This window comes from Myotis daubentonii, chromosome 2 (genome assembly GCF_963259705.1).
Source record: "Myotis daubentonii chromosome 2, mMyoDau2.1, whole genome shotgun sequence".
Classification (NCBI taxonomy): Eukaryota; Metazoa; Chordata; class Mammalia; order Chiroptera; family Vespertilionidae; genus Myotis; species Myotis daubentonii.
Genome location: NC_081841.1, coordinates 133,111,304 through 133,126,160, shown reverse-complemented (window position 1 = coordinate 133,126,160; position 14,857 = coordinate 133,111,304). Strand labels below are relative to the sequence as shown.

The 14,857-nt window shown below is 39.1% G+C and overlaps 1 pseudogene; it reads left to right on the top strand.

Moving 5' to 3' along the window:
- The first annotated feature begins 939 nt into the window (after nt 1-939).
- LOC132226692 (dnaJ homolog subfamily C member 17-like) lies at nt 940-2,849 on the top strand (annotated as a pseudogene).
- The last annotated feature ends 12,008 nt before the right edge of the window (nt 2,850-14,857 follow it).

The following is a 14,857-nucleotide window of genomic DNA, read 5'->3' as shown; positions in this document are numbered from 1 at the left end:
ACTGCCATCTTTGTTGGCGGTTAATTTGCATATCGCTCTGGTTAGCCAATGGTGGGCTTAGCGAAGGTATGGTCAATTTGCACCTTTGTCTGTTATTAGATAGGATGTTAAAGGGATTTCTTTAAGAAGAAGAATTTAAAAAGATAAAAATATGAATAATAAAATGACAATAACCACATTCCTATCAATAATTACTTTAAATGTAAATGAATTAAATGCTCCAATAAAAAGACATAGGGTGACTAAATGGGTATGAAAACAAGACCCATAGCCCTAGCTGGTTTGGCTCAGTGGATAGAGCATTGGCCTGTAGGCTGAAGGGTCCCGGGTTCAATTCCAGTCAAGGGCACATGTTTGGGTTGCAGGCTCCATCCCTAGTAGGGGCGTGCAGGAGACAGCATATCAGTGAATGATTCTCTTTCATCATTGATGTTTCTGTCTCTTTATCCCTCACCCTTCCTCTCTGAAATCAATAAAAAAATGTATTTAAAAAGAAAGAAAACAAGATCCATACATATGCCCCCTATAAAAGAAACACTTCAGATGGAAAGACACTGTTTGAAAGTTAAAGGATGAAAAAAATATTTCATACAAATGGAAATGTCTTTAAAATGCTGGGGTATAAATCCTTATATCAGACAAAATATACCTTAAAACAAAATATATAGCAAGAGATACAAGAAACCCCAAACACTACTTTGAAAAAAAACATATTAATCCATCTGTTTATTGAAGCCTTATTTAAAACTAGAGGCCCAGCACACAAAATCATGTGTGAGTAGGGTCCCTAGGCCTAGCCTGTGATCAGGGCCACGTCCGATGCCCTGTGACACCCCACAACGCCTCACGATGCTCAACACCACTGCCCCACAACACCCCCACAATGCTCTCCACAGCCACCCCACAATGCTTCATGATACTCCTCACTGCTGCCCCACAATGCTCCTCGATGCTCCCCGCTGCCACCCAACATTGCTCGCCGCCTCTCGCTGCTGGACGTTCACTGCCACTCGCCGCTCACCGCTGCTCAACAGTCCCCAGTCCCGCCCCGCTGCCACTGTCCCCTCGTTTGCCGTGGTTCCCCATTCACCATGCTGCGATGGGAGCCTGCAGGGTGAGGGGGAGGGACTGAGAGGTGGTCAATGCACCTCATAGCAACAGTCAATGGTCGTTAAGGTTGTGATGCTGTTATGGTCGCTGGCCTTTTATTATATAGCATTGCTGAGATATGGAAGCAACCTCTCTATGTATAAATGAATGGATAAAGAAGAGGTTAGTATAGATAGATAGATGATAGATAGATAGATAGATAGATAGATAGATAGATAGATAGATAGATAGATAGATAGATATTTTCATAATGAAATATTACTCAGTCATAAAAAAGAATGAAATCTTGCCTTCTGAAACAAAATGGATTGACCTAGAACAGTGATGGCGAACCTATGACACGCGTGTCAGAGGTGACACACAAACTCATTTTTTTGGTTGATTTTTCTTTGTTAAATGGCATTTAAATATATAAAATAAATATCAAAAATATAAATCTTTGTTTTACTATTGTTGCAAATATCAAAAAATTTCTATATGTGACACGGCACCAAAGTTAAGGTTTTTTAAAATGCTGACACCCCGAGCTCAGAAGGTTTGCCATCACTGGCCTAGAGGTTATTATGCTAAATGAAATAAGTCAGATCAAAAGACAAATACCATATGATTTCACTTATATGTAGAATCTAAAAAACAAAATAAACCAAAAAACAACACAATCATAGATACAGAGAACATTTTGATGGTTGCCAGATTAAGGAGGGTTGGAGAGGGACTGAGAGAAAGGGGAAGGGATTAAGATGTGCAAATTGACAGTTATAAAAACATTCATGGGCATACAAAGTACAGCATAGGGAATATAGTTAATAATATTGTAATAACTATATATGGTTTCAGATGTGTACTAGACTTACTGGGTGATCACTTTGTCAGTTATAAATTAAAAAACAAAGTTAGTGGAGGTAAGCATGTTACTTCACCAATTAAATTGGCAGTGGAGAAGGCATATAGGCAGAAGACCCTCTCCTGCTATCCAGACAAACATCTGGATAATCCCAGAGCCGCTGAACTCTTCCTCCGGCTTTCTCAGTCCTTGGAGGTACTGACTGATGCTGCAGCCAGAGCCCGTATGACAAGGTCAGGAAAGCCAAGAAGCAGGCAGCAGAGAGGACCCAGAAACTAGATGAGAGAAGGAAGAAAGAGAAGCTTGACCTGGAGGCCCAGGAGTGGCAGGCTCAGGCCCAGGCCCAGGACGAGAGCCAGAGCACCAGGACACTAGAGCGGGAGGTCCAGCGCCTACGAGAAGAGGGTTCCCGGCAGCTGGAAAAACAGCAGAGGCTGATGCAGGAGCAGATACGTCTGGAACGGGAGCAGAGGTTGAGAGGAAAGGCAGAAAATCCTGAAGGCAAAGGAACTCCCAAGCTAAAGCTAAAATGGAAGCGCAGAGAGGATGGGTCAAAAGGTGGCTACTCCAGAGATGTCCTCCTGCAGCTTCTTCAAAAGTACGGAGAGGTGCTCAACCCGGTACTTTCCAGCAAGAAGGCAGGCACCGCCATGGTGGAGTTTGAGACCATCAAGGCTGCGGAGCTGGCTGTCCAGAATGAAGTGGGCCTGGTTGATAATCCTCTGAAGATTTCCTGGTTGGAGGGACGGCCCCAGGGCAAGGACGGCCCCAGCCACCCAGGGCGGTCACAGGGCTCGGTGGTGTCCGGACGATAAAAGCCTCATCATGATGCGCATGAGCCAAGCAGCTGATCGCCCAGATGCAGCAGGAGGACAAGGAGGGGCAGCTGATGTAGCATCCACCACCCCACAGCCCCTTTCACTAATAAACTATTTTTTTAAGTCTAAAAAAAATTTTTAAAAAAAGAAAAACAAGGAACTATAGAAGGTCAAAGGAGCAAAGGAGGACCCAAAACATACCATGGTGTAACTATAGAGGCATACTAATAGGATCAAATGGTATAAATACAGTTGTAACAGGACAATAAAGAGAGAACCTGGCTATGCTGATCATCTGAAATAAATAAATAAATAAATAAATAAATAAATAAATAAATAAATAAATAAATAAATAAATTGGCAGTGGAAGGGGAATGAAAGCCCCAAGAGGCCACAGTTTCCATTTGAAACGGAAATGCTTCCATCACACATACAAAAGATAATATAATTCTAATAAATAGGAACAACAAATAAATCCTATCCTATCTCTTCTGATTTACATTAATTCCCTCTATAATCTACCATTCATGCTAAAAATGATGACCCAGTAAGAAGGGGAAAGAGAACAATCCCTACTTCCTTTGACTTCCAGTTCTTCCTCACTCATCAGTAAACTGAAGACAGGGAGTGTTGAGCGAATGTGTACATATCAGGGAATGACTTCAGAGGAATGGTGACATGAGAGTGCACCTTTTCCTCTCCCTGTGAAATTTAAACAACTTAACCAATTATAATTCAACAAAGAAATTCTGCTCAATATAGATGCACTTAAACATCTAAAGGTGGGCAACCGGGAATAAACAGGGAGACAAGAAGGGAGGAAAGTACAAATAGCCCACAGATGCAGCCCTGCAATCAGGAGCTCACAACTTGGTCAGGCAGAAGAGAGGAGAAAGCCATGGGTAGCAGATACTTCCTTAGGCCAGGAGGAAGAGAGAGCTGGGGTGGGGCAATCCAGCAGAGCAAGCAGAGCAGAGCAGTCACTGAGCCCGCAGGTGCCTGACAGAACATGTGATTCTGCCATCTGGCTCTCCACTGTTGAGTTGGGTGATAGTGATTCAGACAAAAAAAAAATGGAACCACAGAGCACTGCCACTGCTTGGACTTCCAAAACTCACCTCCCGTTGCCCTTGGAGTCAGGTCCAGGAGCATATTATCTGTAAACCAAGAGCTATTGTAGTAGAACCACTGTTTCTCTCTCTGACTGATACTCAGGAGGGGTGCTTTGGGAAGGACATCATGGAACTCAGGGGTCACCATTACAGTTAGAGCAAAACAAGCCCCACCCCCAAGCAGCACAGCTGAACTGTCTTACTGAAGCCATGGAGGTTCAATACAGGGAAACCACAGAGGTAAAAAATCTTGTGGAAAACCATCTACTGGAAAATAGTAAAAAGACTTCTTCAGAGATAAATGATAAGCAAAGAGAACAGCAAATATCATGAAGAACCACAGTAAGGAGGATGACCAGAAAGAAAATGAAAAATCCCCAGAAAGCATGCTAAAACACATGGAAATATGTGCTATAAATGAGAGAGATTTCAAAATTGCAGTTCAGAAAATACTCAATGCTAAGCGAGAAAATTCTGACAGGCAATTCAGTACACCTAGAAAACAAAGCAATGAACAAAACAAGTACTTTACCAAAGAGATTGAAACTTTAAAAAAGAACCAATCAGAAATCCTGGAAATGAAGCATACAATTAAGGAGATTAAGAGTGAACTACTGAGCATAGAAAACAGAACCAATCAGATGGAGGAAAGAATCTAATCTAATAAAAGACAAACATTCAAATTGACCGTACCTTCGCTACACCTTAAGCCACGCCCACCAGCCAATCAGAGCAACTATATGCAAATTAACCCAACCAAGATGGCGGCCAGCAGCCACGGAGCTGGAGCGAGCAGGAGGCTTGGTTGCCCCAGTGATGGAGGAAGCCAAGCTTCCCACCTGCCATGGCCGGCTCTGAGCTCCACTCAAGGCAACAAAGATTCAATTATAGAAGATAAATAAACCCCAGATACCTGCTTTCAGCCAGCCGTGGCCATGGAGCTGGAGCGAGCAGGAGGCTTGGGTTGCCCCTGGCAATGGAGGAAGCCACCTTCCTGCCCACCCTGGCCAACTCTGAGCTCCACTCAAAGCTACAAAGTTTCAATTATAGAAGGTAAATAAATCCCAGAATAAAAAGAAAAAGAAAAAAAGGAGAGGCTGGGAGCTTCCATCACTGAGGGGCTTGGCCAGCCTGAAAACAGCCCTCAGCCCCTCACCCAGGCTGGCTAGGCACCCCAGCAAGGGCCCCCACCCTGATCGGGGACACCCTTCAGTGCGAACCAGCCAGCCCCCACCCATGCACCAGGCCTCTATCCTATATATTAAAAGGGTAATATGCAAATTGACCCTAACAGCAGAATGACTGGGAATGACTGGTCACTATGACACATACTGACCACCAAGGGGCAGACGCTCAATGCAGGAGCTGCCCCCTGGTGCTCAGTGTGCTCCCACAGGGCAAGCTCTGCTCAGCCACAAGCCAGGCTGACAGCTGCCAGTACAGCGGTGGTGGCAGGAGCCTCTCCCGCCTCCTCAGCAGCACTAAGGACGTCCGACTGCAGCTTAGGCCTGCTCCCCACTGGCAAGTGGACATCCCCTGAGGGCTCCCAGGCAGCCAGAGGGATGTCTGACTGCCAACTTAGGCCCGATCCCCTGGGGAACAGGCCTAAGCCAGCAGATGGACATCCCCCGAGGGGTCCCAGACTGCAAGAGGGCACAGACCAGGCTGAGAGACCCCCCTGAGTGCACAAATTTTTGTGCACAGGGCCTCTAGTTAATGATATTAAGGATAGGAATCATGGATTGATGCAGAGGGAAGTAGAGAGAGACCTGATCATAAAGAAAAATGAAAGAGCTCTCAGAGACCTATCTGACTCTATCAGAAAAAGCAATATCAGAATTATAGGCACTGAGGAGGAAGAAAGGAGGAAGTATTGAATGGAGAGTCTATTAAAACAAATAGTGTATGAGAACTTCCCAAATCAATGAAAAGAACTAGATCCTTGAATCCAAGAAGCAAACAGAACACCTAGTTACATAAATGCAAAGAGGCCCTCTCCAAGGCACAAGGTATTAAAGCTGTCAAAAAATTAAGGACAAAAAAAAAAAATTCTCAAAGCAGCCAGGGAAAAGAAGGAAGTGACCTACAAAGGAAAACCAAATTCAATAACCTGTAAGAAATGGATACATTCCTAAAAATATATAACATTGCTAGACTAAATCATGAAGAATTACAAAATCTAAATAGACCAATCATCAGTGAGGAAATGAAAACAACCATCAAAACCTCCCAAAAAACAAAAGTCCAGGACCAGATGGCTTCACCAGTGAAATCCACCAAACATTCAAAGAATATTCTCAAACTTTTGCAAAAAAATTGAAGAAGAGACAATACTTCCTAACACATTCTATAACCCTGATACCAAAACCTAGCAAAGATAACACAAAAAAGAAAACTACAGCTCAATATCTCTGATGAATACAGATGCAAAAATCCTAAATAAAATACTAGTAAATCAAATGCAACAATACATCCAAAAAATAATACATCATGATCAAGTAGGTTTCATTCCTGGAGGACAAGGATGGTTCAACATATGCAAATCAATCAACATAATACATCACTTTAATAAAAGAAAGAATAAAATCATATGATATTATCAATAAATGCAGAAAAAACATTTCATAAGATAAAACATATCATTAAAATTCTCAATAAAATATGAATAGAAGGATCTTACCTCAACATAATAAAGGCCATATAGGATAAACCCTCAGCTAATATCATATTCAATGGTGAAAAACTAAAACTTTTCCTCTAAAATCAGGAACAAAACAAGGATGTCCATTCTCACCACTCTTATTCAACATAGTGCTGGAGGTCCTAGCCAGAGCAATAAGGCAATAAAAAGAAATAAAAGGCATCCAAATAGGGAAGGAAGAAGTCAAACCATCACTTTCTGCAGATGACATTACTCTCCATGTAGAAAATCCTAAAGACTCCACCAAAAAAGCTATTAGAAACCATAAACAAATGCAGTCAAGTTGCAGGATACAAAATCGATGTGCAAAAATCTATTGCCTTCCTGTATTAACAACAAAACTTCATTTAAAAAATGAATAAAATAGTTCCTTTTGCAATTGCAACCAAAAGAATAAACTACCTAGAAATAAATGTAACAAGGAATGTGAACGACCCTATATACTGAAAATTACAAAGCATTAGTAAAAGAGATTGAAAAGGACACAACAAAATAGAAATATATCCCATGTTCATTGGTTGGAAGAATCAAAATAGTTGAAATGCCCATATTACCCAAAGCAATATACAGATTTAATTCAAACCCCATCAAAATCTCAATGTCATTTTTAAAAAAATAAAACAAGAAATTATCAGATTTGTATGGAACTACAAGAGAAAATGAATAGCCAAAATAATCCTGAAATAAAAGAATGAAGCTGAAGGTATCATGCTAACTGACTTCTACAGAGCTATGATAAAACAGCATGTTATTGGCAGAGAATCAGACACACAAATCAATGGAACAGAATAGAGAGCCCAGCTATAAAACCTCATGTATATGGACAGATAATTTTTGACAAAAGGAACCAAAATACACAGAGTAAAGGTAGTCTCTTCAATAAATCATGCTGGGAAAACTGGAAAGCCACATTCAAACAAATGAAACTGGATTACAGTTTGGCCCCATGTACAAAAATTAATGCAAAATGGATCAAAGACTTAAATATAAGACCCAAAACAATACGTTACATAGAAGAAAATATAGGTACCTTGGTTGTAGAGAACATTTTATGAACTTGACCCCAAAGGCAAGGGAAATAAAGGCAAAAATAAATAAATGGAACTATATCAAACTAAAAAGCTTCTGCACAGCAAAAGAAACAGACAACAAAACAAAGAGGCAGCCAACCAGATGGGAGATGATATTTGCAAACAGTAGCTCCAACAAATATTTAATTTCCACAAAATATCAAGAACTCATAAAACTCAACACCAAATAAACAAACAACCCAATAAAAAAGTGGGCAGAGGACCTTAAAATAAAACTCTCCCAAAAAGACATATGAACAGCCAATAGATATGGGAAAAGATGTTCAACCTCACTGGCAATTAAGGAAATGCAAATCAAAACTACAATGAGATACCACCTTACACCTGTTAGAGTGGCCATTATCAACAAAACAAGCAATAACAAGTGTTGGAGAGGTTGTGGAAAAAAGGGAACCCTCATTCACTGTGTTGGAAATGTAGACTAGTACAACCACTATGGAAAGCAGTCTGGCAATTCCTCAAAAAATTAAGAATAGAGCTACCATATGACCCAGTAATCCCTCTCCTGGGTATATACCAAAAAAACTCAAAATCATATATTCCCAAAGATATATGCACCCCTATGTTCATTGAAGCATTATTCACGGAAACAACAAAAGTGTCCTGTGATAGAGGACTGGATAAAGAAGATGTGGTTCATATACATGGACTACTACTCAGCCATAAGAAAGGATGAAATAGCTCCATTTGCAAGAACATGGATGGACCTTGAGAACATTATGCTAAGTGAAATAAGTCGGTCAGAAAAAGCTAAGAACTATATGATTTCACTCATATGTTGGATATAAAAGTGAAACTCATGAACACAAACAGTGGTGTGATGGTTGCCAGAGGGAAATAGATGTGGGGGGGGAGGGGGGGGGAGAAACGGGTCCTACTGTAAGGTGACAGGATATTTGACTTTGAGTGGTGGGCACATAGTGCAATATACAGATCTTGTAACATCTAAACCCACATCTGAAACCTTTATGTTCATGTTGACCAATGTAACCCCAATCAATTTAATAAATAAATATTAAAAGATAAATAAATAAATATTTTTTAAAAGAATGTATAGATATCAGAAGTGAAATGAAAACAGTTGAATTAGTTTTGTATGGTGTTTTCACTATTCTAAGAATGAAATACCTATACCTGGGAGAGCTATGAAATTGTAATTGTATATCAGTGATTACCTATTAGTTAAACACTCTTACATTAGCATTAAAAGCTGACATTGTACAATATAAAGATGAATGGCAGAAGTCATATTAACAATTTAAAATTTTAATGTTTCTTTACTTAAATAGACATTATATAGCAAATAAAATATACCGTGACAAGTTTAGAGACTGTGGGAAAAAAGGAAAATGTGTTAGGTTATTGTACCTTTAACAGCACTTTTTCCCTGCTTCTTGAATGAGGGGTCCCAGGATTTCATTTCACCCTGAACCTCACAAATTTTGAAGCCAGACCTGTTAAAGATAACTATTCAACCTCCCATTTTACGTATGACAAAACAGGCTGAAAGACACTGCCCGATCTAACTGTACCCAAGATCACAGTTAGAAGCAGACCTGGTTCTATAGCCCAGGTCCAACTCCCAGGTCAACACTCTTTCTACTATTTTTGCAGCTGTGAGGGGAAAAAAAGAAAGAAACAGACAGGAAAAAAACAACAATATGGCAGCAAAACCAAATTGGTTTAAAACTAGGGATTTCTATACAGTATTTCATTTCAGGAAGTTCAAAGAATGACCTAATTAGACACATTTGCTTCAAATGACTCTCAGAGGCTTTGAAGATGGCTTTGTGACATCTTGTTTAAAGCCAGTAAGCATATTTTATGAGCCTTAAATTCTCCCCTGTTACTAGAGAGCTTAAGTAGATTATAAATACAGCATAGAGAGTATTCATGGGAAATTATTAAGGCTAACTGCCTATTTGTAAAGTTGGTTGGTTTCCACTTAAGTTTTTTAAAAAGAAAAATAAATATGCTGTATTTAAATGTGGACAGAGGAGGGCTTGTGACCTGCCTCTTTGAATATTTAAATGTTGGTGTCCACAATGGTTACAAGTATCAGATGACCACACTGGACAGCAGGGACAAAAGACTTGATTTTCCTTTGATGTGAGTAACATTCTTGATAGTTAGAGAAGTACAACCTACCCTTTGCTTTTTGAATTCACAAATAAAAATTATCAGAAGCAAGATCTGAACCACCTCTAGAGAAATCTATATTTAGAATCACAAGATGTGATATGCAAAAATAAATAAAATAAAAACCTAGTTTGATTTAAAAATAATCTTCTTGGTTAAATGTGTGTTGCTGATTAAATAAATCTCCTTGTAGGCCTTAATGCTTGAATCCCATCCCACACTCTGACTTCCTCCTTCCTCTTCTCCCTTTCCCCCAGGCAGGGCCACAGACTCATCAGCTCCTACAGAGTGATAAGTAAACACTAAGCATTATAGTTAGGGGTTGGGAGATACGAGTGACAATCATCATAATTGGAGCTAACCTTTATTGAGCATTAACCATTTGCTGACCACTGCACTAAGAGCTTTCTGTTCATGACCTCAATTAATCTTCACAACAGTTCTACAAGGCAGGATTATCCCATTTTAAGATGAGGATACAAAATCAAAGAGAGATAAGTATCTGCCCCCTAGATCATACCATATCTAGAATTCAAAGCCCGTCTGATATCAGTTATCTAATAGTATGAAGTTAAGATACTGAGCTCTCTGTGCATTTATTATTTCTTTTATCTCCACCTTATATCTTCTTATTTTTTTCTTGATGTTGCTCATCATTACAGCATTCTGCTACTGGACACAATTCATCCAGCATAGTGACATACCAAAATCAGTACTAGGCTACCATAGGCCAGAGTCTTTGTGGGAATTAGAAAGAGGCACCATTTTCTGAATATTAATTTTATAACCTGCTACTTTTCATTTATTACAAACTAGTAGGCTTGCACCCTGCAGTCATTTCACTGAGTTCCAACTCCCAGGAGATTGTCTGGATAGAGATTGGAGAGTTGGGTGCTATTAAAGAAAGTCATTAAACTTAATAACACTTAATAGGTAGACATGCAGGATAAAACTCCATGTGTCTTGTCTATTAGAGTTCCTGAGAGAGAGCAGAACGCAAGCATTAGGGAAATAAGTAAAATCAATAAGAGTTTGCCTGAACACAATCCAAGGCTAGTGGGTAAATGAAGATAAGAACTAGATCTGCTTTCAAAATAATGGCCTGATTCTGACCCTAATAATAACTTTCCTGCCACCTAACCAAGAACTATTCAGCATTCAACTTGTCTGAATCTTCACAAAGCCATTAAATCTAGGAGACTGAGTCACCTCTTTTATTGTGGGAGAAGCCCTCATTATTATGGAGGTTTCTAGAATTTGCAGCAGGGAATTAAATCTTTCTTTTCATTGATGGGACAAAGAAAAAGAAGCTAGTCATTTAGTATGGTTCAAAATTCTAACATTTCCAGGTGGGTACAATACACATTCTAATTTCAAAGGCAGATTGTCAAGACACATTACATTAGGGTCTTCCAAGAAATATTAAGTGAAACTATCTTATCACACTGTCAAAATTTGACTGCATAAAAATCAATGCTTCATCTCGACTGTGGACCTTAGAAAGTTTCCTGCCAGAATTCTCCCTATGAAACCAGCTCCTGTGAGGCTGTCTTCGGGGCTCATCTGCTCACAATGGCTGCCATTTTGGACGACATGGACTTGGACTGTTTGAGTCTTAAATCAGAAAAGACCCAGGTGAACCATCACCGTCTTGCTAGTCTTTAATAACCGTATAATAGAGCTATCATTTAGTTTGAAGTGTGTATGGAGAGAATCCATGGCAGGAATCAGAGCCTCAGAGAATGCAAAGTCAACCCCTTTACTAATAGGAAGTCACACTGGGGGCAGCAAATCCCTTGAAGTAGCAAGTTTCTTTCAGAAGCTTCTGTACAAAGATTAAAGGGGAAAAAAGTCTGGAAGAGAAGGAAGCAAATGTCAGACAGATAACAGATTTATTTTCAGGATTATGTAAAGCACAAAAATGAAAGGACTTTCACTGTGCAGTGTTGTCATGGTTACCTGATCTCTTATCAGAAAAGAGAATCAAGCCAGGACTGGAAACCTAGAAGAGGCAGTAACCAGAGAGGCCTGCAGTTCCGCAAGAGCTTCTCATCCAAGTGAAGTTGTTTATGAGTGTATAAAATAGGAATAACATTTTGCTGCTCTAGATAATTTTTAAAGGATCTTATTTTGATGTGTAGAATAAGGACTTCATTCTGCTATGCCTTCTAAAATGTGAAAACATGGTGGTTAAAACAGCATTGTTTGCAAGGTATTGTAAATAAACAGGAAAAAAAATGCACCTTTAAAAATTCCTCTCAATTCACTAAAAGAAATCTTTTCCTAAACAGCAAACTTGGAGTAGAGGCTGAGTTCTTTAAGAGAGCTGCATTTTTCTCCTCCAAAATATTTTAGAGGATTTTACTTGGAGACTCCCAGTTTAAGAGAGAAACTGGCAAATTCTTTTTAGGGATTAAAAGGAAAACCCTCTTGGTTTCTGCTTCATAGTTAGCATAGAATGCTGATAGCATAAATAGCATGGAATGGAGGAACAATTTGCCACTGCTGTCCTCCACCACCAGCCCCACCTGCCTCTACAAATGCATAACCAACATAAACCTTTGACCTAGAAAAAAAAACACAACAGATTGCTTTGCAAATCACAGTGCAGTCTTCAACGTGCCTATCAACAGTTTGCCAAGTGCCCTTACCTCCAAGACATGTAGTTGGAATCTGCATAAGGCCACTAGTTTGGAAAGATTCAGCTAAAGAAAAGAATGGGAAATTTGACCCATACTTATTTTATTTACCAAATTGGAAAGGGGGGCTGGGAAACCAGTAAAGGTCAGTGTTTCTTTAACAGCTTAATCCTTAAATTACTCCCATTTCTCATTTCCCCCCCCTAGAAAGACACTAAGCCCAACTGGATAAACCATTCAAAGGTGACAAATAAGCTGGGACTCACTGTACCTTTGACTTCTTGGGGGAGGTGGGGGAGAGAAGGGGGAGGAATGAAGAGAATCAACATTTGTTGAGAGCTTACTGCGAGCTAGATATTGTACTAGGTGCTTCATATGTAATATGTTATATAATAGACAGTATTCCTGTAAGTAGTGTCCTCATTTAAATATGAGGATGCTAAGGCTCAGGGAAGATAGGTAACTTGCTCCAAGTCGCAAAGAGCTTACTTCTAAATTCACTTATCGCTTTGTCCAAAACCAGAGAGGACAAAGTGCTAAGGGTTCTCACCCATATCACTTTCACTCCCTAGGAAAAGTTGTAGGAATGTATATAGTTATCTTCCAGTTCAGCCCTTTACAAATTTAAATAAATATTGTTTTAAGTTATATTCATCATATTTATTTTTATATTATATTTTGTACTTCATATTTAAAAATTATGTGGATAGTTAGATTACATTATCTGTGAATCTCATTTCAGAATTGTAAAGGGGCATCTCAAAATAGGAGTAATATAAAGGAAGGCTTTGAGTTTGAGAGGCCTGAAAACCACTGCACCAACTTGTTATTCTCAGGTTAATGAAGAGTTGACTCTAATTTTTCTTTAAAATTTGGAACACAAAAGCATTTCTCAAGTCTAAAGTGAGAAATCATTGTTACTGGTGTACAACTGTGAAGTTTTTAAAAACAAACTAAACCACCCTGCTGGCATGGCTCAGTGGTTGAGCATCGACCTATGAACCAGGAGATCACAGTTGATTCCCTGTCAGGGCACATACCTGGGTTTCGGGCTCGATCCCCAGTGTGGGGCATGCAGGAGGCAGCCAATCAATGATTCTCTCTCATCATTGATGTTTCTATCTCTCTCTCTCCCTCTCCCTTCTTCTCTGAAACCAATAAAAATACATTTTAAAAAACATAAATAAATAAACTAAATGTATTTCTAACCAGTCACAGAGGAGAGGAAAATCCAAATCCCTTTGTAAGGATAACTTTCCTTTTCACTGTACCAAGCCTAAGGGTGAGAGGCCAGGCTGCTAAGGGAAGCAACAATCAATTACAATGTTGGTGCTATGCAAGAGTTAAAAATAAGCAATAAGACTTCGCTTAGCCATTGGGAAAATGAGACCAGAGGTATGTACTCATTTTTTGTTTGTTTGTTTCTGAGTCTCATATAACCAAAGCCATGAGAAGGGAATCCCCAGGTTATTTTTACTTGAACAGTCTCTAGAACCATGGCATATTCTCCCATATACACACTCATGTGGGCTTTTCTCCAGGGAAACTGGGCTTTTGAGCTTCTTTAAAGTAGTAAATATGTCCAACAAACTCACCTATTTTGTTTTATGTGTCTTGCAGAGATGAAGCCCCATCTTCTAACTCTTGGGAAGAAGAGTAAAGGAAATACTAGGAATAACACATTATTTTCTGCTTTTCTATGTTATTTTGTATTAGTAGCTTGTAACAAGTGCCCTTATTCAATATGTATTAAATATAAGAAAGCACATGATTTCTCTAGAACCAAATTGACATCTCAAAGTTTATTTCTTTTGTCAAGAAACCATGTTTTGATGGAAGGAGGAAACTTTAAAGTAGGAAGCTGAGGTTTCAAATTTTATTCAGGTTGTATTTTTACAAGAAACCATATTTTTTTTCTTTGTGAAATTTTAAAAGATTAAATTTCATATTTCAAGTCCTCTGAAGGCTCCAAGATCCAAATCCAACATTGAATGTGTGTGTTTGACCCATAGCCTCCTTACACTAATAATGTAGCTTATACACATAATTATGAAGCAGCAGGAGCAACATGTGACTTAGCGCTATGTGCTGTAGGATAAACTTTAATATTTTGAGCACATCTAAAGAGGAAAAGTATTAGAATTAGAACATGGACCACGATAAGTAATACAAATGAAATTAATCTTTAATATGTCTCTATTTTATACATTTATGGATTTTAGACTTTGTTCTCGGCTCTGTCCTTACAGAATAAAATCTAAGTATTTATAATTGAAATACCAAAGCCATAAAACCCTTTATATTTAGGAGTTTTTAAAATAAACCTCATTTTTCATAAAAGAGGCAGCATAGAATAATAAATGGTGAGCTATATAAAAGCCCTGTCCTGGAACACTTTTAAGA